This window comes from Cyanistes caeruleus, chromosome 1 (genome assembly GCF_971803275.1).
Source record: "Cyanistes caeruleus chromosome 1, bCyaCae1.hap1.1, whole genome shotgun sequence".
Taxonomy (NCBI): Eukaryota; Metazoa; Chordata; class Aves; order Passeriformes; family Paridae; genus Cyanistes; species Cyanistes caeruleus.
This window is the reverse complement of record NC_141701.1, coordinates 47,906,466-47,932,975: the sequence shown is the minus strand read 5'-3', so window position 1 is coordinate 47,932,975 and position 26,510 is coordinate 47,906,466. Positions and strand designations below refer to the sequence as shown.

Here is a 26,510-nt window from a genome sequence, read left to right as displayed (position 1 = left end):
CCCTACACGCAGACTCCCCAAAATGAGTCATGTCTGCCAGCAGGGATGTCTGCAAGATGTCTCTGCACAGAGGTACAGAGCTGTGCAGGAAGCATGAGAGAAGACCACCCTGGAGTAGTACAAAAGTTTATTTATTAGAGAGAACATCTTAGTGGAGCAGAGAGGGCCTAGCAGGGCCTACCCCAGGGGGCAATCCATTACCTTCCACGTAAAATGTAGTGGGTTCATTGTGACTTCCAAAGTCTGACTGCCATGGTGGCTGCCCCTCGATGAAATATGTCCCCTCTTGGATCTGCAAAGAATTGAAGTTTTGTTCTGGAAGGGTAATCCCCTAGTGGGACTTGGGACACTGGATCGTGATCTGCTTTGCACCCCTGGGTCCCCAACTCTTCCTTTCTCGTGGCATGTTCTGATTTGTCTGGTTTTACACCCACTGTACATGAGATTTCTCCTGTACATCAAATCTGACACTGGGAGAAGAAGCTGCATTACTCATACATAATTTCAAAACTGTGGGTAAACTGGATGGTTTCTTGCTCCCATAGACATATGACTTCATCGTGTCTATCTTCCTAACTTCATGCACTAATACTCTTTGCTTCAGAGGCTTTATCACCAGCTGAAAAAGAATTCCTTCCTTATCACTTGTTAAATGGAAAGATCAGTTGGGGCAGCCATGTGGCATCTCCTGGTTTCTGTCTGCCAGTAAGTTATCTGCATTCAGTTTCAATAACATGGCTTTTCTTAATATGTTAATTAATGTTTTGTTATTTAAATGAGGAAAAAAATAGGTCGGCATGGCAAAATTCAGACCCTCTAAAGTATAGTAGACTAATATAATAATGCCTTGATATTGAACAAGTGACAAATATTTTCCCCTTTGGCTCCAGAGATTTCCACAGCACAGTTACCTGAGCAATTTATTCAGGTTATTCATGAGTAAATTGTGACTAGCAGTATGCTATTAATTGCTGAAACTCTGGTTTGCTGCTATTGTCCATAAAGGATAAAAAACACTTAGGCAGCCCAGTCCATTTCTAGCCCTACAATTTAAATTCACTAAATTACAAGGCCAAATCTACATATATAAATTGTTCCATCCTACTTTATATGCTTTCTCACTCTGTTTCCTCTCATTTTTTTCCAATAATGTATTGGACAACTTACATGCAGAAAATAACATCTGTAAGACTTACCTTCATTTTTAAAATATTTATTCTCTGTCGATTAAAACAAACAAACAAACAAACAAAAAAAACTCCCAATCAACGAAATAAAAAAAAACAAATTACAAAGCTGTGTGCAAACTGATACAGAGAAATGGTAATGCAAATTTACCCATCTTTCACACTCAATAGCTGTTTCTAGTACTCTGCCTTTGTCCTTAGGATTTAATTAAATCTCTCACAGAAAACAGAATTTGCTAGTACTTGACCTTTGTTTTCAGAGCCCCGAAACACAAAAGGCATTTAGAATCAATGACAAGGCACAAAACACAACGCACTCCATTTAGCGCTCAGGGCAACAATGTTCATCCTTTATATGGAGAGACCCTGGGTTAAAAAAGGATTAAAATTAAGCCACAGTATTCTTTTCTAGGTTGTGTCCTGAAGAATCACAACTGCTGCTTCAAGCTGATTTTATGTTACGCAGTCCACCAGCGCATGATGCCCCATGCTACCCCTAAAGTAATCTTTTTTCCATTACACAAACAATATCTCCACTTTTTATTTGCCTCCTCTGGCTTCCTTCCTGCTTTAATTCTTCACTACAACCTCCTCACCCTCTGCTTAAAGACCAAACACAAACTCCTCGCTCCCATTTCTGCTCCCACTTCCCCTTCCTCCCATCCGGGCCGCCTAGAGCCAACTTTGCTCCAGCAGCCTTTCTGCTTTTGTTTCCCAGCTGCTCCCTCCTGCACCTCTTCAGCTGCTCTTTACACCACTTACATCCTTTTCCTACACGTTTTTTTGCAGATTGTTCACACTTTCTCTTCCTTTTCTCTCACTGATTTCTTGCTGGATTTTTTTCCTTCACTTTGGTGTTAATGGGAAAGAGATAGTGCATTTATAATAAATAGTGAGTAAAATTTTAGTTCTTTCAGAATTCATTGAAGCAAATCTGAAAATTAACACTCAGCTACAACAAGAACTGGTAGATAGCTAATTTAGGGAAAGCATGATGTTCAGTGGCCTTGAACTATGTAGAAAAAGGCCGCTGAATGAGAAGCTACAGAGAATAATTTTGCTTCTGGTCATGTTAACAAGGGACAGTAGGTCACACATTAAATATATTCCTCGAATTAGAAGGAGTTTTGAGGGTGAAACTCTCCTTAGCCCTCGAAGGGTGTCTCACAGTAGGAGAAAGGCGTGTTCTGCCTGTCACACCAGCCAGCCAAGCCCATAACATTTTCTTCTGTTGATCTCTTACTCATTTACCATCCCACAAACTGCAAGAAAGCCCGTTCACATCTTCTTTCCCACCCAGTGGCAGGCTACACCTCTGCTTGCTATTCATGCAGCTAGGAAAAGTTTCTCTGCTTCCGTGAACTAAAAAGTGGCATTCTTATGTCTTATTAAAACCCTTTCACTCAGCACAGCTTACAGTCCCAGGGTTCACAGCCTGGCTTTTAGCTTAACTAGAACCTGGGCATGGGTTTTTTTGGGTCTTTGAGGGTTTTTTTTTTAAATGTGGGTAGAAGAAACAACAAATACAAACTATTTCTATACTAGAAACTACTATATTTCAGGGAAATAATTGAAATAATTTAATAATAACAGTAATTAAAATCATAATGTAAGTCAAGTTATTGCCATCAGTATCCTGCAGAAGTATCACCAGGTTTGCTTTGGCATTTTCAAACCCCCCCATAATATTGCTCACTGCAATTTATACTTCTCAGGGGCCTCCTACTTCCTGGGATGCCATCAAGGATACCTGTTTCTGGCCCATATGGTAAAAATCACATATTTTAGGCCTTCTGTAGGAAAAGCAAAAGGTGTCCAAAACTTAAGAAAACAAAGACTGGGGGAGATGCACTGGCCCTGGTCCCATTTCCATCTTCCCTGCTGGTTAAACACTATTTTAACCAACGACTATTTTTTTTTAAGAACAAATTATTTTAAACATTTATCATTTTCAAATCATTTAAACAAATTCTCATCATCTACAAAAAATCTGAGGACTTTTAAAGGTCCCTTCCAACCCAAACACACACACACACAGAGGAATCCACCTCTTCCTCTGCTGGGCCTCTCCAGCAACTCTGTTGGCAGGAGCTGCTTCGAGGATGTGTGAATCATTAAGGTGTTCCCAATTTCTGCAGGCTGTTTTACCAGGTGCCAGGCAAGTTGCAAGGCTACAACCCCCAGCCTTGAGGGATGCTCATGGCCTTCTGCCGGGCTCTGCACAAGCAGGGGCCTGATTCTGCAGACAGATGAAGGAGGGAATGGCAGATGTTCTCGTGAAGGAAAAAAAAAAGCATGAACTGAAGACACATCCTGTACTATGACTGCACATGCCTACAGAAAATGCTCCACATTATTCTGCTACAGAAGTTGCCTCTCCAGGACTTGCATTTCCTTTGATTTTCCTATAACCAGAAACAGCAAATAACAAATTGGGAATCAAACCAAATACCCACCCCTGAAACCCTCTGCATTTAACAGAAACCAGCTGTTTTTCTGCAGCATTTTTACGGTAATCTATTAAGCTATTTTCAGACTGCTTGGATCAAGAATAGCAGTGAATGTCAAGTCCTTCTGTGCATGAAGGGCTGTACCCTTTATTTCTCTGCGAGATACATTTCCAGGCAAGTCTCAGGCCTAGACAGCTATATCAAACTTTCAGATCAGGAAATGTTATGTCCAAGAGGTAGATAATTTCCCCCCCTGCTGTGGCCAGAAACACACAGTATTCTACAATCCAGCTCCTCTGTTTCTTCCCATCACATATGCCAGTCACCACTGTTTTCCTTATTCTGTCTTTGTCCAAAGTTTTGACCTCTGATTGACTTTGAAGTTTACATATGAGGAAAAACAGTCAGGCAGCTGCTAAAACAAGCGGAGAGATCAAACGGTTCTGAAAGAATTAAAAACAAACAACTTTTATCTTTTTCTTTTGTGTTTACCAATACATTAACAGATGCAGATAGATGGATAGATACACAAATGCGCATACATATATATTTAAATGGTAATGTTAAAAAATTACATTAAAAGAATATTGTTTAGATTAGTGCAGCTGAACACTGAAGGATAAGGAAATTAGGAAAATTAGGAAATACCAGATTAAGACTGCTATGCTAATTTCTTTCTGCCACTGGGTGTGATTATCCTGTGTTGTACAGAATGAGGCATGCATCCTGTGGGAAAGTCTAAAATCTGACTGTGTCGTGGAAGGGTTTGTAAGAAAACATGCACATGGGGAGAGACAAAAAAAGATTGCCCAGAGAGTCTTAAATCTGCCATTTTCTAATATATCAGGAATTGTACTGTGGCTTAAGTGGCACTAATTAATGATTGGAGCGTAGGGAATTGGATGTTCCAGCTTGTTTTCAAGAGAGAAAAAAACTAGTGGAGGGAAGTCCCCTGGGACATGTATAGAGAAATACAGACTCTTGCCATTTATTGAGTCATTGCAGACATTTCATTAATCAATTTTGGAGTGTCAGGCAGAAGTTGGAGTTACTTGGTCCAGGCCCTGGAGCTGGAAGACCACACAGTATAAACCAAGTTTTGTTTCCTCTACCATACTAAACCTTTTTAAGCTTCATCTCTATTAAATTGAGTCCAGAAATTTCATTATGCTTTTGCTGTACGATTTCTACTAATGCTTCATCTCCTATTACTGTTTCAGTGTCAGCAAGAACTTGGGTCTTTAAAACAGTGATGTTGCCCAATTACTATACTGGCAGACTGCCTTGACCTTTCCTGGAGAAACCATCAAGAGAGAAACAGTGGTGGTTCCCAACAGTTTCCATCTCAATGACTCTCACACAGAAATTCACAGAACACAGGAAAAATGTCGTCTCTGAGATGAATGACTTTGAATTTCAAAGGTCTGCCGAAAGTAATAAAGATGTTAAACTTTCCGAAAGATGTCAAATTTCACAAATACCTAAAAATATTTCTGCATATACCATATGAGTATTAATAATAATCTAAACCAGAATGTTTTAATTGACAATAAATTTCTATTTGCTTCGTAAGAAGTTTCCTTTTTTTTTAAAATAAGATTACTCTGGCCTGTATAACATGAATTCTGTAACCTGTGGCAGAGGCAAACTAGTCTGTGTGTTCTTGATAATGCTTGTACATGTAAGATTATTTCCATAGTCAGTTAATTCAAATCTGCTTTCTTAAATGCTTAAAAAGTTATAGGATAAAAATTCTACCAAATCACAACTCCTCTGTTATAAAACGTTATTTTGCCTTTCTGCCATAGATAACCATTGTCTCTTATATAGGCTATAACAGACTGCAAAAGGACTAGTTTGCATGAATTGAAATACATTTTCCTGTGTTTGTTTTTTTTTAATGCTGGATTTCACAGATTGTTAAGATAATTTTTGTACAGCAAAGTAGCAGTATAAACAGAAGTAAGATTATCTTTTCAATATTAGCTCCAGAGCTGAAGCAGTTTGTGTACAGTTATCTTTTCCATCTACCCCTTGGGCATAAAGGCAGTGAAAGAATTCCTGAAGAGGGGAAGGAAATTGCATTGGTCAAGATCAAATTTCAAGCATGCTTAATTTGATGTACCGATGACTGTCTACCAGATATCACAGCAGGAGACTTGCCAAGATGTTAATTGTCCCAAGGACTGGAGTTTGATGCTTAACAAACATCTCAGTTTCGTTGTGGAATTAAAGTTATGACAGCTGCAAAGACTCCTTGTCTTAGTTGCATGCACAGTAGTGAGTAGCATTGAGAGAAATCCTGATTTTAAATGAAAATATCTTCTGCTTGCAAATAGTAGTTATTGGTAGGGTTACTAGAGAGAGAGGAAGTGTAACTTCATAGCTACAGTATGTGGAGTCTGTACAAAACTCCAGGGTTGATTCTGTGGCTTCAAATCAACTCAGACACTAGGGGAGCACATAATTTTGTGTAGCTCTTTCCACTTTTGAAAATGTCAGGTTGTTTCTTAGAGGCAGTGAACCCCTTGTATAAAATAACTCAAACCTCTATTTCACAGTCTTTGCATGGAAGTCTGCAGGTTGCAAACCTGGCATATTGACAGTTGGAAGATGTCAGTTGTCACCTCTCTTGTCCAGACATATGAGCCAACAAAAAACAGACTACTTTGTATACTGTTTTTTGAAGCAAAGAGATCAATCAACAGACCATTAAAAAGACTTATGGTGAATAAAATATTTTAAAGACAGAAGACTCCCCTAATCTGACTTCTGTTAAGCAAGCCTGCTATTCTTCATCCCAGTCCTGACTAGTGAACATAATGAGAAGAAATACTTCTCCATTTAGGACAGAAAATTTTCTCACTTTGATAGCTAGGATTTTATCCCAGATATTAAGAAATCTCTGACTGCACTGATTGTAGATCTGCTGGTCATGCAGGGAGCATTAGCCTCATACCAGCCAAGTAATTGTCCAGTTGGAGAATGATATGGCCTTTCTCTCTGATATTTCCCCTTTCCACCAGATAAAGAATCCTGCAACACAAATGTTACCGTGTCTGATTTGTTGTAGCTGTTACTGTGGAAATTGTGCACATGGGCTTGGATTCTGTTTTTGGCTGGAGCAGATTAAACTGCAGAGGGAACAACTGGAATTAACCAAGAGCTATCACACATATGCTGGTTCACTGAAGCATGTAGGTGATTAGCATTTCCCATAGACACCAGTAAAAAAAGTCAAGTCCTTTTTCTGCAATAATCCTAATTTAATCTCAATATTCTTCTGAAAAAAAAGTGTGGTAGTTATGTTTATCCCCAGCATATATCCATGATTGTCTCAGTTTCCTCTCTGTGTAAAACTAAACAAAAAAAATGATCCAGGGTGAAATGCATGAATACTTTATTTGCTGATGAAACTGGTATTTTTGCTATAGTATTCCTAGACAGAGTTGTTGGAAACAAATGTAAAGGCAAAAATCAATAAATAATGTTGAGAAAAATAATGTTATCAAACCAGAAGAATTACTGGACTGTAGTGACTGAAAGATGAATCTTCATCAGGAATACATCCAGATACCTAAAAACAGTGTTCATCCATATTGATGATGAGAAATAACTGCCAAATTATGGCCATTCCATAATTGCTACTGGTTCCTGAAATGCTTGTCTGTCTGCAAGAGATGCTGTCCAGCAATCTCAATTGATCAAACTGTTAGCATTTTCTTCCAAAGCAAGAGATCAGCCTGGAGCTCAACCTGGAGTAGGCAGGATGAGTTGTGAGCTGGGCAGAGCAGCTGTTGATCCTGTTTTTGTTTCGACTGCTACTTGCAAGGAGTTATTTACCCTGCTACACTTCACAGGCTGCTCCAACTTGCCATAAGGCTTTTCTTCTTTCTGCAGCATTCAAAAGAGGCAGGTCTGTAAATTGTATTCTCTGACTACTCTGAATCACATTAGCCTGCTCTTTTTTGTAAGCATACCCTATAGTGATAACAGAATTCAATCAGGCAGGCAATGTTGCTGTGCCTGTTCCTCCCCATGTGCACATACATTCCCATGTTCACCACCTCTTTGGGAGCTCATACTAGGGAGCAGCTTTACCTCCCCCCCCCGCACCAGGGCAGCTCTTGGGACTCTCTTGCTGCAGGCGCAGGAAGGAAAACCCCGCTCACCTGCCCTCTGGGGAATGCATAGCCTGTGAGAGACCTACAAAGCAGGGAGGCCGTCCTCTAAGAGAAAAACCACCTCGGATAGTTTTGTTTCTAACTGCCAGGGAAAATATGGACATTTATCTGTGGCACTGGTGCCAAGTTACATATAGGCTTGCTCATGCTCAGGAACTTCTCAGCTTGGAGAGAGAAGAGAAAGACAGCAGTTAAGCCACAAGGTACTTTGCTGCCTTTGTCCGTCTGGGCTGCTGCCTTTTCCCTTACTCCACGGCAATTCATGTGGGAGGGGAAACAGGTGACTGTGGCAGAAAAGCACAACAGAAACTGGAAGCAGGAACCTTCATATTAGGGCATGGTGACCAGCAAAACTGCCAGGAGCTGGCAATAATACCCAGGGCACAATAACCTACACTAACAACTAGGAAAATTACTTTATATGCTTCCAGGTTTGTTGGCCTGTTTGTGCTCTTACACCTTCCTGACGAAAGTATGGAGTTGCTGCTTGGTCTTAGCACTGCTGGGCACCTCAAAGAGTTTTTCCATGCGCTGACTACTTGCCTCTGGGAGGTTAATAATTTTGGTTTGCATAAATAGTTCATGTTTTATTACTATAACTTACCCAATCATAAATTTAATTCATTATTTATTTTATTATTATAATGTGTTACGTATTTTATGTAAATATATTTGCTTCTCTAACTCCAATTTGGATTGCTGGCTTTATTTTCCCAGGAAGGAAGAACTCTCGTTTTGGGAGAGTATGTATCCACCCTCTGAGGAACTGCCAAAGGGTTGAAACCCAGGTTTCTCCTGCACTATGCAAAGTGAGGAAAATGCCATTGGTGATTATCACCTTGAGCAGAACTGAGGATGAGCAACAAAATCTGGGGAACACAGTCTGAAAAGGGGTGAATTTGTTTGCCTTCCTATCCTAGTCTTTCTCTTACAGAAAGATGTTGGACTGGATCAGTTTCTGTTTTTCTGAAGGGAACTTGCCCTGGGACACTAGAGTAGCTGAGAACAACTGCTGAGCAAGGACATTCCCCACTTCAGTTTGAGCAAAATACTGTTTACCCCGTTCTCACTCATTTGCCTCTCCCATTTCCCTGTTTCTCACTGGAGGCTGCCTGAGGCATGGGAGTATCATGATCCCTCAGCTGCAACAGCTGTCAGACCAGGAAGGGCACACTGAGCCCCACAGAGTGTACCCAGGACCCTTGGAAATCTGCTCTTTGTTACATGGTCCTGTTATGCTGCCCAAAGCCCCCTACACCCAGGAAGCTGCCACTCCATGGTCTGACACTCTTCATTCACATACCCCACTGACTAGAGCACTCTGGCACCTACTTCAAGGTGCCACTGCACAGCATGCTTATGCACAGGTGGAGATGATCCTCCTCTTCCCACAACCCTGTCACTGCTTTGAGATACAGAGGATCCCTATGGATATGAAGAAGGATGTCTCTAATTGTGGTTTCTGGTCCCTGATGTGCTGGCGCCAGGACAAGTGTCCCTCATCATTCATGGGAAAGCACAGAAGAAAGAGCTCAGCAACTATACCTGTAGCTGCCTGAGCTCAGAAAGTCTCAGGGTCTCAATTGCTGACACTCAGACTTGACTTCCTTTGTGTATCTGGCCCCCTCCCACTTGCACACAATTCTTTCCAGTCTTGAAACTAGCCAGGAGGCTCAGGCCAATGAGTTCTGCTTACACTTGGTGACATGGAGGGCTAGTTCATCAGGACTGGTTTCCGCATATCTGTAAGGTCACTTACTCATCACAGACACCACCACCCATGGTGAAAGCCCAGGTTCTCACAGTGGACCATGAGGGAAAATACAGCTTGCCACTGCCCAGGCCAGATTTGTCAGTGGGATACTTGATGGCAACAGGAAAGCTCAGGAGGGGGACCTCAGCTAAGCAGCCCTGGGCATGGCACATGAGTGAAGGTAACTCTGATCTGTCTCACAAACTATCCTGCCTTCCCATACTTGTGTTTTTTGAGTCCTCCCACTTTTAAATCTGACTTATAAGATTTGCTGCACCTGTCTATGACAGCTACATAGTGTGCATACAGTGGATCCAACCCACATATCAGCAGACCTGCTGTGCACTGGCAGCTGCTGTTGGGTCCTGCCTTTCCACTTGGGAGACAGATGCTTTTGTCTGTGCACTTGTGGCTTAACATGGCATTGGAACCAATGTACTGAGGGTTGTTTCTACAGCGTGAAGAAATTTGTGGTGGTGCCACTTTTCCTTGGATTTGGTTACAAGACTGTTTCCTCAGATGGCAGAGAAGCTGAACACCAGAAGGCAGTGCCTTTGTTTGTCCTTACCAGCTCCTGCCACACAGAGCTCAGCTGAAGAGCTATTAATTTCAATTCTCCTCAGAGACACAGTCTCTGGTTTCTTCCTGGACCACAGGATCGAATAATGTTTTGTTCCTTTGTTTCACAGATTCTCACATCTTTTCTGTTTTTTCTTTCATATATTTCCAACATGCACTGAATGCTGGCCACAGTTGGTTATTCTCTCACACGTGTCTGGTATGTCTGCTCTTCTACAGGCATTGACTTGCTTCTGTGTTTGGGATATAGATTGCTACTGTTTGTATGGTCTAGCTATGTGGAGATCCCCTATGGAATTATCTTAAATAAGGCATGACAGTCAAATACAGAGCCAGGTAAAGTAAAAAAATTTAAGTTATTTGAAAATGGGGGAATTAGAGGCTGGAAAGCAGTGCTGTGGACAGGGACCTGAGGCTCCTACTGGGTGGCAAGTTGAATCTGAGTCAGCAGTGCCCTGGCAGCCAGGAGGGGCAGCTGTGTCCTGGGGGGCATCAGGCACAGCATGGCCAGGTGGGCAAGGGAGGGGGTTGGCAGCCTCACCTCTAGTGCTGGGGGCAGTTTTGGGTGCAATACAAGCAGTGTCTGAGGTCATTTGGTTTGTTCAGCCTGGAGGAGACTGAGGGAAGACCTCATCACAGTTTTCAACATCCTCATGAGGGGAAGTGAAAGGGCCAATAATGATCTGTTCTCTCTGGTGACCAGTGACAGGACCCAAGGGAATGGCATGAAGCTGTGTCAGGGGAGGTTTAGGCTGGGTACTGGGAAAAGGTTTTTCACCCAGAGAGTGGTTGAGCACTGGAACAGGCTCCTCAGGGAAGTGGTCACATCACCTAGACTGCTAGAGTTTAAGAAATGTTTGGACAACACTCTAAGGCACATAGTGTGATTTCTCGGGCTTTCCCTGTGCAGGAGTTGGACTCAATGATCCTTGTGGGTCCCTTCCAACTCAGCATATTTTATGATCATATGATTCTAAATGTTCACTTACAATTGTCCCAGACTGCTCACTCAAAAAGTCTTTGCTTTAATCCCCATGTTCTGCTTCACGTATAAGGATGACAATCCTTTGCTTCACTAGAATAGAAAGATGAAGAAATATATGTGAATCTCTCAGATATTATAATAGTGAGAAGCATAGAAAAGCCTAGGAAGAAGTTGATGGTTTTTCCTCTGATAATGGGACTTGGGTCAGGCAAATATTTGATGAAGAAAAACTCAGTTCTAGCATGATTTTTTTTCTTTCTTTTCCTGTCTAACATTCAGCCCATCTCCTGATACTGTGAGACAGGGGGAATGGTTATGGTAGAAGGAATCATGACACCTTCACCACATTACAGCAGAAGAGATCCCCTATTCACCAGGGAGAATCTACTGTGGGAATCTCCAGTTGGTTTAAGTTTGTGCCCTGCATGCATAAGCAGAGCAAACTTGGCAGGCTGAACAGTCTGTCCCTTGGGAATATTGACAGATGAATATAAACTCAATTACCTTGCTTCTTCATTCCAGTTGGGTTACTTGTGCTGTGTAACTAAGTACATCAGCATCTGGAATCACTCTGAATAACAGGAGAAATCATTTTCTGGTGTTGAAACTAGAATTTTGTACAGCATTTATAACTTGCAAAAAGTCAGGAGGCTGGCTATGCTTTGTTTCCCAGCATCTTGAAAAAAACCAAACCAACCAAAGCAAGGTAGAAGGGTCACCACTGCCAAGAGCTGGGGTTTCTTCTTTTGGTATAACTAAGAGGCTGATAGCCATTTTGCCTCTGAGCCTGCACAACTGAAAGACGTAAAACCAGCTCCTGAATTTTCCTTACCATTCTCCCCACCATCACCATCTTCACTATCCATCAACCTGCCACATTGCTGGAAGCTGAAAACACAAAACTAAACATTAATTAACAAGGTTTGCACCCGGGGGTGGTAAACAAAACTGCTCTCCATGCCTGTGAGCTCTCAAAGGAAAACTCTGGTGTAGGAAAACAAATCTCATCACAGTAAGAACAGGTCTGCCTGGGGTAGGGTGTGTGCACAGAGAACGAGAAGAATATTTTCATTTTTCTGATTTCATAATTTGGGAATGATGAGGTAAAAAATCTTTCCTAAATGTGTCCCTCCAGTTAGAAAATATGTATTTGCCTTATCTTTGTTTTCATTGTAGCTAGAAGCAGAAGCTGATGCTAATCTGATTCCTTACTCCTCTGTAGTTTGGGACATTTCAAATACATATTTTTTGTCCCGAGATTTTGTCTCAAATGCAGACAATTGAGACTTTGTCTTGGACTAAGAGAATCAAGACTTTGTCTGAAATGCAATGATATGGCGCATGCTAAACAAAACAAGTCTTTGTGTATCATTGTTATTAAAACATTGTAGCAGCAGGAAATAGCTAGACATGGACTTTCCTTTGCTAGTTAACTGATACTATAGATCTGTTAAAGTTCAACTCATTATACATTTAAATCCTATTAAAGTAGCTGAATGCTTTGACAAAGAAAAAAGCCTGTAACACGGTTCCTTGCAAAATAGTAGTGCATATGTTAAATCAGTATGTTCTCACCTTACCGTGTCCTTCATTCAGTCCACACTTTTCTGAACGTGACTTTCACTCCTGCACCCAGGCGTGACCTCCTCCCGCCTGCCCAGTGGAGCATCACTAGCGAGCAGGCAGGAACCCCACGGCAATCCGGGCCCCTCGGGAGCTGCACCACAGGGTCAGGTCCACCCCTTGGGCATCGGTCACCAGTGCCGGGCTCAGTTCCAGTCTTTCAGGAGCTGCCTGTGAGTCGCTGGTCAGAAGAAACGCCGCACAGTTTAATGCCCGTGGCAGGGTCTGCTCTGTCGTACGGTGCTCCCCCCTCGGCAGGTCTATGGTCTAAAACAAAAGCAAGCTCTGTAAAAGCAGATCTCCCTAGTCATACATTCAGGGATGGATTTTCTTCTCTTCTGGTGCTCTAATCAGGGAGAGGACTAATTTCTCTAAAGATAATGGAGTAAACCAATACAAGTAAAAGGAGACTCAGACCATAGCTGTAAGAAACACCTATTCCTATCACTTCCTAGGTTTTTGCTGCGGTTTTTTGCTGCAAATATATAAATCTTTGTATTTGCTGACTTCAAAGGCCATAAAGCCCTAATTGTATGTGCAGACTACTAATGCAGTGCACTGCTGATGCATAAAACACGCATAGATAGTATACAAATACACTCGGGCTGGGCTTAAATTTAGCTTCAACCACACAAAAGATATCTTTATAACTAAGAATGATGGGAAGAAAGATCTCATTGCAGACCAGATGAACAACTCATTTTTTCACTAATCCTGGATTTGGCTGACCTGACTTAGATGTGTCCTAAGACATTTCTTAGTGCTTTGGAAATTACATCAACATACTTTGGTTGGAGATGCCAGAGCTAGAAAAAAAAAACGGGGGTTCTATTTTTAAAATTCTGCTGTTCCTTTTTAAAATAGATCAGTGAAGCATAACTTTTCCTATAGCTGTAATTTTTCAAGCTAAGCAAACTGCAGTAATTTCAAAAGCAGTGGGAACAAGGGGTCACTTGGGGCCAGCCAGAAAAAAAAAAATTAACTCTTTGCTCTTTTCCAAAACAAGTTTTTGTCATGTTAATATTGTTGAAAAAATCAGCTTATAAATGAAAAGGCAAGCTTTTCCTTGCAAGAAAGCACAAACTGAAAAAAGTATGTAGCAATAGTGATTTCAGAGCAATACGAGAACATTAATGAAGGAAGAGAGACAACAAGGGGAGTTCAGCTGTGCATTTTCTCAGTACCTATCACTAGAGCTGGACTGGATTTTGCTTAATGACATCTGTCACTGACAGCTGCTGTCATCAGGAGACTGCCAGGAGCTACACTTTTCAGCAGCAGGAGGCTATCAGCCATGGCAGTGTGCAAGCTTTTCATGACATTGCCTTCAGTGGTGAGAGCTCCAAAGCTTTTCCCTAATAATATTGCTGAAAGTGTTCCATTTAGAGGGAAAGAAAGCTGTGTTACAGCAGCATGACTTGACTCTCTTGAAAATTTAACAGGAATAGTATATAGATCCTTGCTTCATGATTGTTTTGTATCAGACAACTAGACTTTCATGAACTAGTGTTTTAGATGATTTTTAGATGTTACATTTTATACAAATGTACAAATAAACCCAAAACACGGAAAAACCCAAGCACAGGTAGATAGGCTATCCTTGCCATTAAGGTGTCTTTAGCAAAAGGATGCACTCCCCCCAGCCCAAATTCACACCATTGAGCTCTGGCCATCTCACAGATAAGATCCCTAGGAGTAAAACTCCGTCTTTACTTAACCTGCCAGTTGTAGCTCAAGTTTCCTGATTTCAACTGGGGCTCCACTCATATTTATATAGAAGTTATTTGCCATCGTGCTGGCAAGTCATAGGGTAGATGATTCTTTTCCCCCAATACTTCTAAAGTATGGGAATGGGGGTTAAAAACCTATTGGCTTCCCAAGTGGCTTCCAATGGGGTAATGATAGTTTGGCACTGGAAAGGATTGGCCTCTGTAGTTTGAGAACCAAACTGGGGAAGCTAGGATAGCTGTTCAGGCTTTGAAAACACCAGCTATCTTCTGTTTGTTTGTATCTACATTTGCATTGGGATAAACAGTGCTCAGTAGAAGAAAATGCAATTTGTTTAAGTACTTCAGCCAAAGAACAGCAATTATAAAAATAAGGCACTCCTTTCCTGACCTTCAAAGCATTTGCTAGTGTCAATAACTAGGACCCGAGACCAAGTCCCAGGGCTTAAATCTCTTCTGAGTCAGCTTGACACTTAAGAAGTATACTATTATGCATTAGACATTGTTACAAACACTTTCTAGTTAGAGCTTTTTTTTGTCCCATTGACTAAGGAACAGTCACAATGATGTTGCAGACTCCTCCTTGAGAAATGAGCTGCTTCATGCTGCAATTGCAGAGTGTGATCAGTGGATAGGCAGCACACCAATGAATCTTTAGTCACAAGTAATCCACGCAGCTCAGTAGCACCCTCTGAAACATCTACAGCTCCTCACTTGTCAGGAATTGTGTTGCCTAAATAAATCACATCAAAAATATTTAATGGTATTTTAACAGCACTGAGCATGCATTGTATATAGGGAAAAAAAACCCCCCAAAACCAAAAAAACTCAAAACCAGATGTAAGGATTTAAAGTAAAAAATACTTGGTGATCTAAAAGTGTATACCAGGAAGGTAAACCCTGTAGCTACAACTCACAGTAGCTTCTGATACTGGCACTGACAAAACAAAAAAGGGAGCCTGCTCCAATGTAACAAAGATTTCCATGATTTCATCAAAAGATACAGAACTCTTTGACCAAAAGTCTCTTTTCTATAAAAAAATGTCTGCCATATATAAGCTACTATAAAGAATAAATTTTACGGGCTTAATCAAATAAAAATTTATTTCATGAAAGATAAATTTCTGCTTATAAAAAATTTTCATAACATTTCTTTATAAGCAGAGATTGAAAAGTGTAATATAAAGGTTAATTGTTTTGTGTCTGTTAGTGAAAAAGGTCTCCCATTAAAAGAATAAAAAAAAAGCCTTCATCATTTTTTCTTTCTTCTACTTCTCTATATTTCTCTATAAGTTTTCTGTATTTTCATTTTTGCATTTTGTTTCTAAAAGGCAGCTTTAATATTGGGCCAAAATTACACTTGCGAACAACCCAAATTGGTGCAATCAAGTGGCTCAATGCAGATTGTTGTGTTCAAGGACAACAGATGGATCCTACATGAAACACTTCCCTGAAAATCCAGTCACCTCAGGCAATGGCTATTTTGAATTTTATAACCTAAATAGTGCCAGACCAGCAGTCAGATGAGAAATATGTAAAGAAAAAAAAAAAAAAGAAGATATTTTAAGGAGCTGTAGTGTGGAGGCACAGTAAATTTGGGGTTAGAACTTCCAGTATCAGATCAGAAGTTGGCTGGCAGTTGCATACTGTAAAACATTTTGGAAAAAAAACAACCTCATGTTTTTAGCTGGATTCTGTTTGAAACAATCTTAACTCTGTGCAGGTGGTGCTTGGGCTCATATTGGTACTGTCAGAACAAATGTCATCAGCCAGTCCTCAGCTTCTTCGTTATTTTGTCATCTGCAGGTTGGTGTTGCAAGTCAGTGTCCTTCAATTTCAGATTCAAGTTAGAATCTAATAATCTCTGTACTGCAGTCATGTCCATAATTTGCCACAGATATCTTGCATGTTCTTTTGACTTCTTCTTTTGCATCCACCCTTTGCCTCCCTCCTCATATGCTGAAGAAACTGAAGAAACTCAGGATGATCTCAGGGACAGAGATGGGTTTCTATCCATAAAGAGGCACACTATGAGTCACATCCACTGTTTGTATTTCCCTAGCCCTGTCTGCCAAAATTCAACCTGGTCCCAGGTTGTCAGCATACATCATGATAAAGTTTACACTGCCATTTCTATGTGGATATCACAGGATAGACACTAAAGAGAACTGGAGCAATGCAGGGACTTTTAAAGTGTGACTACAAGAAAGGAACAGATGACTTGATGCAACAGGATGCTGCTGATTCCTGAGGTGACAAGCTCATCCAAAGAAAGTGGGTGCAATGGAAACTTGAGGGCAGATTTCAAACTGAAGCTTTGAGCCCAAATGCGCTTTATCAGGAAAAAAAAAAAAAAAAAAAGATTCAAGGATTGTGAGGGAACTGTCCTATGGGCAACAGCCGAAGGGTACATGGGTAGATAGGCAGTACCTTCTCTGTCCTTGGGTGTTGTTTCCAGGAGAATGTCAAAATTAAAAAAAGAAAAAAAACCAAAAAACCAAACCTGCCTTTGGCCCAAGAAGCCACTATGAGAGCTCTTTTCTGCTTGCATTTTTGTTGTTTGTTTGTTTTAGTTCTTTTATGGGGTGCTTCAGTTTTCTGGGCACGTCTCCAAGGGTTGTGTGCTTTGCCAAGCAGCAGCTTCACATTCTCAGGCAGGCAACATCCTGGTTCCACCCTATCCTGAATGGGTGTGCTCACACACCCTCATCTACCGTCTAGAACGCTTTATTTCAGACAGATGTCTGGTGAAGAGAAGTTAGACTAAATCTGCATTTCTCCCATGAACTGGCCTTATTTTGTGTACCGGCACCTATAAATATGAGCTGTAGCTTGACAAAGCAGTATTGCATCCTTTGGAGAGATGCCAGAAGAAGAGATACGCTGCGAGACGTGCACAGGCTCTTTCCACAGTCAGGTTCACAATGTCTCCTCAGGCATCATTTGCTGTTGGTGCACTGTGGCGTAGTTTGACTTGAGTGACAAGGGACTTCAACTGATTAGAAACTACATCGATCACTGTCACATTCTCCAGCAGGGCAGAGGTTTCACCTACGGACCATCGCCCAGAGACAATTACTATCTCCAGGCTGGCCCAGACAGGGAAGGAAAAAAAACAGAGATGTGGCTTCTAAACAGAAAGTAAAATAGTTACTTATCTGCGTAGCAGACGAGAACTGCTTAAATTTTACAATACTGCCCCGGAACAGGGATTTATCATTCAAGGGAAAGATGATAAATCCACACGTGTAAAAGCCAGGGAGTCGGAGAAAGCAGCTGGGGCGACAAGGGGAGGGCTCAGCCCAGCAAGCACGCACATCCTCCCCGGCGCAGAGCTCTGTTCCCGGGCAGCCATGGGCAGCGGCAGCCTCGCTCCCGCAGGCCCCGCTGCCAAGGAAGGGAGAGAACAGCCAGCTTGTTCAGGGGAACGAAGCTTACCCCGGTGGGTGCCGCGGACCCCATTCCCCGGCGGCGGGCCGGGCCTAGCTCCCCGCGCTCTCTGGGCCGCTGGGCGGCACTGCGGCAGCGCGGGCCCGGCCCCGCGCCGTGAGGGGACTTGTTTGCTCGCGAGGCACTGGCGCCTGTGGGAAGCTGTGAAAATTTTGTGTGTGTGTGTATATATATATATATATTTGTATGTGGTGAAAAAAAAAATTGAAAAGTGATTAAAAAAAAGTGGCTTAGGCACAGAGGGAAGGTTCCGTGGGAGGATGACGTCCGTGGCGGCTGCGAATCCCGGATCCCGGTGGCCCTGTCCCTTTTTCCCCCGGGAGCCCGGCCCACCGCCGATGCATCCCCCCGGCTCCCGAGGGTACTGGAAGCACGTTCTCATGTGTCTCCCACGCTGAGGCAGTGCCGATACTGGAGCGTTTGTCGGGATACAGTGACGGGCGGCACGCAGCCAGGAGAGGCGGCTGCCATGGAGCTCCACAGAAGGGCAAGGACGCCGCAGAGATGAAGAGCAGCATAAATACAGATAACAAATATTTCAGAAGAAGGCTTCTCTAAAGTTATAGTAACAAAGGGATTTTAATAATGTATTAACTGATATATGGAGACAGTATATAAATGGTAGCAGTGACAGAGGAAGGGGTGAAGCTTCAACCAACTTAACTGTGCTCCACTAGGAAATACTTCGAGGGGATTTGTCAGGAGTCTGCCTCAGTTTTGACTCAAGTTTCCCTGGGTATTTTTGCCTATGCACAATATAAACCAAACAAACATTTTCAATAGATCTGTTCTGGGAATTTCAATGACTACCTCAGTTCTGCATCTGGGAGACAAAACAAGTGTAGTCCCTGCTGTGGGGAAAAAGTAGGCATGTCAAAACTCTCAGAAACAACAGCCACTGATACCACATATTCTATCAGCAGAAAATGTGTCAGCATCCCAGAACTTCCTAAGAGCTGGCAGAAGCTTGTCACTAAAATTCACTTTCAGAAGACCTGGAAATCCAGGGGACATCCCGGGGGTTGAAAAAACGTCCACACTGAAGCAGTGTTTTGAAAGATACATGGAATAACCCAGTCAATTCAGGCAGTGAATTTCTGTCCACCCCTGACATTGCCTGGATTCTTCTTGCCTGATGGAAGTCCATAGCCTGAAAGGTGTGCTGCCCAAAATGACTGCTTTAATAAATACCAAGATAAAAGAAAATATGTTATTTATACTAAGTGACATGCATTTACAGAAAGCAGATTTTGCTGAGATAATGTGTTACCTTTCTCAGAAGAGTAAGGCATTTTCATATAAAGCTGCTAGAGGCATTAGGCTTTAGCTTTGTGCAGCTCTTTGATGGAGAGGTTACAGTATATCAGTATATCAGTTCACAATCCAATGGTTTAACTCTATCAGTAGTCTTAATGTTAAACAATCATTGTTCAGTATCATTCATTGTTCAGGGGTGGTAACTAGTGAAGCTCCACCTAGATTGTCTCCCAGCCATTTTCCATTTTGATCTGTGGTACAGAGAAAAACCATAAACCCATCCCATGGCAACAGACCAGTGGAACAGAAACGAAAATAGGCCACTGATGTAATCAAGTGGTAAACAAAAAGCAAGCATATAATATGATACCTTATTACAGGTAAACATGCATCTATATATCTAAGACAGAGAATGAAGGCCACAAAATGAAGATGGAAAACTATACTTTGAAGCAATGGCTCTGGAAAAGACTCACAAAAGAGGGACACAGCAACTGAACAGAAACTCCCACTGAAAGAGGACCTAAAGGGATAAAAAAATCTTTAGATGTACAGGCAAGTGAGTTCTTGAGTTGGGGTAAGGAAGATTTTGAGATTTGTTATGAATCTTGCCATTATGCTGAAATGTTTGGTCTAGTTCTCCTGTGCTTGGGTCTGGGAGGATGTTGTCACATTAGTGGGGGAAGAGGTCAGTGTCATTTTGCTATGTTAGACCCAAAGCACACATTAAGCATAAGATTGCTAATGGTCCAGGGACCTCTCTTATAGAAAAGAAAATGGTGTAATGGAGCAAACAGAATGCTGACATTTGTGAAAGCTTTTTCCGCCTTAAAGATTGATTTCTGGTTCTTATCAAGTATAACTTTCCTGGAACTGAAACCATTCAATACAACTGAATTTTTCTCCTAGGTAGAAGTAAATACCTTTGAGGTCAATCTTTCCAACTTCTACCTGTGACTGGGAACAAAACTATGTCCCATAGGATAGTTATCTGAAACAGTAAAAACCTTATGGTCTTCTGAGGAGAAATGTAAGACTATTTCTTTTACTAGACTTCTGAAAATATCAAATTAAATCATAGAATCATAGAATTGTAAAGGTTGGAAAAGACCGCTATGATAATTAAGTAAAACCATCAGCCCAGCACTTTCAAGTCTGCCATCATTCTTTTTACAAAAGTTTCCTCAACCTCAAGCACCCTTTCCTCTGCCCTCATATTTTGCTGTTGGACTGGTTTTGAACAGAGCAGCCAACATCAACACTTGCCTGTGTCCCTGTGTGTGAGGATTTATGTATTTCCAAGTTGCCTTCATCTTAACACTTCACCACTGTGTTATTTCTTTTCATTTTAGTTATAGCAGCACAGTGTAGTTTTAGCTAGGAAGCTAAAAGTGCCTAAAAGTGTCCTTTCTTTTTTACTGAGTCACTGTGCAGTTGTTTACTGATGATAGAAAAAAGGGACAACTGGAGAGCACCTGCTCCAACCCCTTGCTCAGGACAGGGCCGATTTCACTCATGCTACTTTGTGTCTTTTCCAGTCATTTGTAGATATGCCAAGGTAGGAGATTCCTCAGTCACTCCAGGTAACCAGGTAGCTTGATAGCACGGGGTTTTTCCCCCTAATGCTGTGATGGAATTTCCATTCTTGTTCCCTGATAGGCAAGTAAGTGTCAACTGGTGTTTACAGGGAAGGCAGTATGCTTGATGGTGATCTGATGGAGGAAACATGCAGGGAGGTGGCATTTACATTCTTCAGCTTGCTCTTGGTCTTAGTGGTTGCTCAGCAACTCGTCTTCGGTGAAACCAGATAAAATTTGAGTAGCAACATTGTTCTCCCAGTGAGTGGGCAGTTAAAGGACCAGGTAGTTGACCAGTGTTTGATGAAGTCAAAGCAGAGTCTGTTTCAACCAATGCTTCAATGAGCATTGTGTTTACCTGCCTCCATTTCATGTCCATCTTCTCATGCCAGTTTTAGTGATTTCTGGTTCCCTCCTTAGTTGCATCTCTTGAAAGATTTTATAAACTATTCCTAATATCTGTCTGTTTTCAGCTCTGACTTGCTGACAGCACTGATCTTCTTCCTTGAGTCTTCACCTCACAAGTGATATGCTTTTTCTCCTACCCTCAACTTAATTTGGAATTGAAAATTTTAAAGTCTTGCAATTTTGCATAATGTTCATGCTCCTGGTGCTGATGCTTACAGTAGATGTAGACAGCACCAAAACATCAAGAGCATAGTATCTGGCAACACTAAGAGTTGCCACCACAGCTGGAGCCACCATCTGTACGACATCACAGCTCATTTGGTACTTTAGGTAAAGTGTGACTCCCAGGCAGTCTCTTGAGGGGGTTCCTGCTGAGAGAGACAACAGTATGCCTAATTTTAATTTGAGGGTGTCAAAACCCAAGAAAATCTTTGGACTTTCAACTACAAAATGTTATGTAAAACTGAACTTATGAGGAAAACCTTCCTCACAGGCTAGGGAAAACAAAACAAACAAACAAACCCCCAAACCAAACAAGACAAAAACAAAAGCTCATTCAGCTAACCAATCAAAAAGCAGAGGAGGGCAGGGATATAATATAAATGCATAGATTGCTAAATGTCATGAGTGAACATACTAAGAGGCTTAAATGACATTTTGTTAACTCAGTTGAACAAAAACTCTTTTTACACAAACTGGAAAACCCAGAGGAATTTGTTTTGCATAACCTTGATCTGGCCTTTCTCTGGAGCTACTGGAACATGGGCCATTCTATACAATAAACACATAATAAGGGAAATTAATAGAGATTAACCCACAGCATAAATAAAGTCATGCTTTGTAGCCCTCAGGATTTTCTTGCTCATTTTGGCTGACTGGACAGCAGCTGTTTTTGGAACTCTTTCTTGCAGCAGAGCAAGGAGGCAGGTTTCCTTCCCTGCAGACAGCAATCACAATCTTGTCTGTTTCACTATCAGAAAGTATCAAGAAATTGGTACAAAAAAGCAATATGTAAATAAAACATGACATAAAACTACATGTTGCAATCATGAGTATCAGAACATGTTTGAGCTGGGACTGAGGACCATAGATTGGCTGTTGTGGACTCCAGGGCAAAGCCATGCAGGAAGTTAGTGCAGCAGCCTTCCCTGCTGGCTAAACCACATACAAATCTCATCCCAGATTGCTTTCAAAATGCTAGTAGGGACTCTCCACCAATTCTCCTTCACTGATGCCAAGAGAAGACCCACAGAAATCCAAAAGCTCTACAGCAAGTTGTTAGCAAAGGTAACAAACTCACTGTGTATTTTTTAGTACCCTTAGTGCTTGAGAGATGGTGATACAGTACAAGACAGAAAATGACACCAATTTAATGAAACAGCTGATTTCCCTGAAACACAGATGAATCTAACTCAGTAGATTCAGTAATTTGGTGAGACATTAAATTAAATTAATCTCCCATGAAAGTTACACACAGAGAAAGAGAAATAAAAAGATGATGTGCAGTTGGACAAAAGTATTTGTAATTATAATTCACATACAAATTTATTTTTGCAACAAGATTTGTAGGCATATAGATACTGCAGCATTTAACTTGGTTTGTTTTCTTTTTCTCTTTTGTTGGAGAAACAGGAGAAACAGCTGGGAGATGAGTAACCAAAGTATTCTGTGTCTGCACACCTGCAGAGTGCAGGTTGAGACACCACAGTGTCAAGACCTTGGAATCTGCCCAAGAGAGGGATGGTGGGTATCCAACATGTTTCTGAAGCTCTGTGGGAAACCTTCACTGTGGAAAACTCAGCTGCTGGCAGATCACACCCCATGGCACACACCCATTTTCTTTCTGTGCTTCAGGAGAATTGAGCCAAGCTGTCTCTACATTCACATATCTCTGTAAATTTTTCTGGAGAAGATGAAGATTTTAAAGATATGGGAGTAGATACCTGTGTAGGCTTAGATGTATGCCTCTACAAGACTAAGACAGCATTTGAGCCAGTTAAGATACAGTGAATGCTGGACTGAGTTCCCTTACCAGCTAAGCTTTTCATTAGCATAAAGTCTGGTCTATCATGATACGTGTGGAGCCAGTAGGAAAACTAGGAGAGGAGCAAGTTACTGTTACTTCTGGCAGCTGCACGAGCCCAGGAATTTTACCATAGGCTGCTTTAAGTAGGAACTTTTTCTATGTTAAGGTAACAGTGACAAACACATGAATAGTTAGGGCTTGTGCAGTCTTATCTACCTCACCTTAAAAGTATTTTCCATCTGTAAGAACCCCAAAAGCTCAAATACATCTGTGACTTTCTGGCAAAAACAAAACAAAGTCACAAACCAAGATGAAAATTTGATACCCTAGATAGATAAACCTCATAGATTATAGGCAGTGGAAACCACTAAAAATTTCTTGCACTACAAATATTACACTTAGGCCATGGGTGACACTCCACTAAAGACACAGGTGCTATAATTGTAAGATGACTGTTTTTCACCTCTAAATTACCAATTTCTGTGTTTTGACTCCAGTATGGATTCAGGGCCATTTTCTCTGCTATTGTTAACATACTTGTAGTTCATAAGCAGCATCTCTTATGCAGTGCAAATATCTGTTTAAGAAAAAGGTAGCAAAATTAAAGTAACAAAGGAACTAATTGCCATTTCCCAGCTGGATTCAGAATAAATATCCCAACAAATATTCACCAACACTAACGAGGCCAAGTTGAATGGAGCTCTGAGCAACCTGGTCTAGTGCAAGTTGCCCCTGCCAATGGCAGATGATCTTTAATGTCCCTTTCAACCCAAACCATTCTATGATTCTTTACCAGCTTTGATGAGAGTCACTTCTCTTACTGATAACAACTACAGGAAACCTTGGAAATTTGGAATTAAAAAAACTAACTATTGAGCTTTACTCTTCAAACCATGACAATGGCATGAAAAACACCCTACCTCTGTAAGCTCTAAATGTAAATGCTTATATAAAACTGCAACTTATCTTTTTGCAGTGTATGACTAACTAGCCAGGGGACTCACAGCCAACCTGTGAGTGGTTCTGTTGTGCAAGTCAAATGGTGAACAACAGGGAGAAATTTTTTTATATCCCGGTGGTAAATGATCAATTAACCCCAAGGAGACAGTCTGCATTCCCCCAGTATTTGTGGTGTGTAGGTTCATAGTCTAACCTAGGTCTCTAAACTCTCTCAAACGTCAATGAGAACAAGAGAAGAGGGATTGCCTTTTGAAGGTGTTCATTTAAGAATGGGATGAAACTGCCAAGACATTTTCACTGTCTATAAATAAAGATAGATTAGATCTCAAGTTTTATACTTCTAAAAGTTAGGCAAGACTGCCTCCTCTGTAAGTAAGCCCTATTTAAAAGGATTATTTCACTCTAGGCTGTAAAATAATTTGATTTGATTAGATGTGTTTGGCAATGGAGATGTGTCAATTAGGAGTAATGGATCTAAGTTTCAGTAGTGCCTCTGAAAGAGCAACCCGTTGTGAAAAATCCAGAGCAGACTGGAGTATTTTGTAGAATAGTCAGTATTATGCATACCTTTTCCGTTTTGTTGAGATTGCTTTCCATATGGTCTTGCACTTTGAAAACATTTAGACAATAGGCAGTATTACTTTTTATTACATACAATTAGCTAAGTAGCCTTGGCAAAATTATTTTTTTGTTTTTAAATTAGTATTTCATGATGAAGAAAAAACTAATCTATATCTAGATATCCCTGGGGGAAAAACAAGTGTTTGATCTATGGGCCTCGTGAGTATACTAACCATGCATTCAAAGATACATAGAAATTCTTTTTAATGTAGTTAAAATGAACAAATGCAACTACAGTCAGAAAACACTTCTTGAATAATTTCAAGCAGTCACCCTGCTTTTAATTTCCCTTTTAAAACTGATGGCAGTATTGATAACATTTTGTTGTATAGTAAAAAATCTGTATCTTCTCACTGAAAGAGGTCAAAATGGATTGTGCTAATCACATGGTGTATAAAAACCAGGATAAATCCAAAAACCTGAATTCACACTATGTGATCCAGTTTACTCAGCTACATTCTAAAGTAATACACAAATTAGATAATAAAAATGATTCCTTGATCAATAGCTAAAAAAAATGATTCACTGAAAGATCAGTGAATTCTGGAAGTGAAATATGACATCAAAATTTGTGTAAAAAAAAGAAGAAAACAAAAACTATGTAGACAGTCAGTTTTGACAAGCGCTCATTTACAGAATTTTCCTTAACTGAGGACATACTTTTTTGGAGTACATGTGGTAGGTAGTACCAAAAAGTGGTAGTTCTTTTCCACTGTCTTATTTGAAACAAAATTATTTAGAAAATTATGAAGAGAGACACTATCTCTCATGTAGTGAATTTTCCCTTTAGCTGGAATCCAGGCTACTGTTAAGGACAGGCTTCCTAGTAAAGGAAATGGCATCCTGCCATGCCTTTCATGATGGATGCTGTACAATTACCAATTTGTAAATCTGCAATACCAAATGTTTTATAGAAGCTTTTAAAAAATGGAGACTCCGCTAGAGTTTCTAGAGTCAGTGTGACTAAGATCTAAGTGAATAACTCCAGGACTTTTCTACAACCATCCTTTTCTTTTTGTGAAGTGATTATCTCATTAACAGTCATCATTCTAAATGACCTAAAATCCTATTAAAATCAAAAAGGAATAGAAAGTATATGCCTGTCACTGACTATGTACTAGTGCTGAATTTCCAGAAAAGCCTGATGATAAGTTGCTCAATTTGTATGGAGTAAGTAATGGAAAGATAAAGCAGGTATATCCTTACTAGTTATAAGAAACACTCTTGTCTCTTTCATCTTGCTGTGCACTATCAATCTTTTTTGGTAGGAGGTGTGCTAAATCTTCACACTAAAAATATGGATGCCAAAATATGGATTTTAAAAACATTTCCATGAAATAATAGTGATAAGGAAGCCTAGATATGATGACTTGGAATTGGAATTACAGCAGTATCTGAGTATCAGATCTGAATTCAGTTTAGCTCTGCCCTCAGACTGTCTGCATTTATGACATCTAGTTTTATGTACTTTCACTCCCCATCTTCATCTCATGCTTTCTATTTCATGCTATCCACCTGTTTCACCCATTTATAATAAATGTTTTTGAGGGAATAGCTCATTTCATAGATGATGCCCCAATGTTAAACAGACCAAATAGTATCAGTCCTAATCCTAATTACGATATTACAGTTAAGGAAAGGATAATTCACATCAAAATAATAAAGGGGTAAAGTATGAACCTTAAAAGATCACTGGTGATTCATACAGAAGAACAGAAGTTAT

General features: G+C 40.8%; 2 long non-coding RNA genes across 4 annotated transcripts; one reads left to right on the top strand and one right to left on the bottom strand.

Moving 5' to 3' along the window:
* Positions 1-1,200: 1,200 nt before the first annotated feature.
* LOC111924949 (uncharacterized) lies at positions 1,201-18,105 on the bottom strand. 3 transcript variants are annotated; one of them, XR_002861946.2, is made up of 5 exons: positions 17,927-18,105; positions 12,714-13,028; positions 11,971-12,026; positions 11,143-11,228; positions 1,201-7,618 (listed from the first exon to the last, which is right to left on the bottom strand). It is a non-coding gene; the product is annotated as an uncharacterized LOC111924949 (long non-coding RNA). The 3 variants fall into 3 exon arrangements; XR_002861947.2 differs by having other exon boundaries at positions 1,201-7,531; XR_002861948.2 differs by having other exon boundaries at positions 1,201-3,592.
* On the top strand, positions 18,032-26,474 carry LOC147655486 (uncharacterized). Its single transcript, XR_015287357.1, has 3 exons — positions 18,032-19,095; positions 19,576-19,750; positions 22,813-26,474. It is a non-coding gene; the product is annotated as an uncharacterized LOC147655486 (long non-coding RNA).
* The last annotated feature ends 36 nt before the right edge of the window (positions 26,475-26,510 follow it).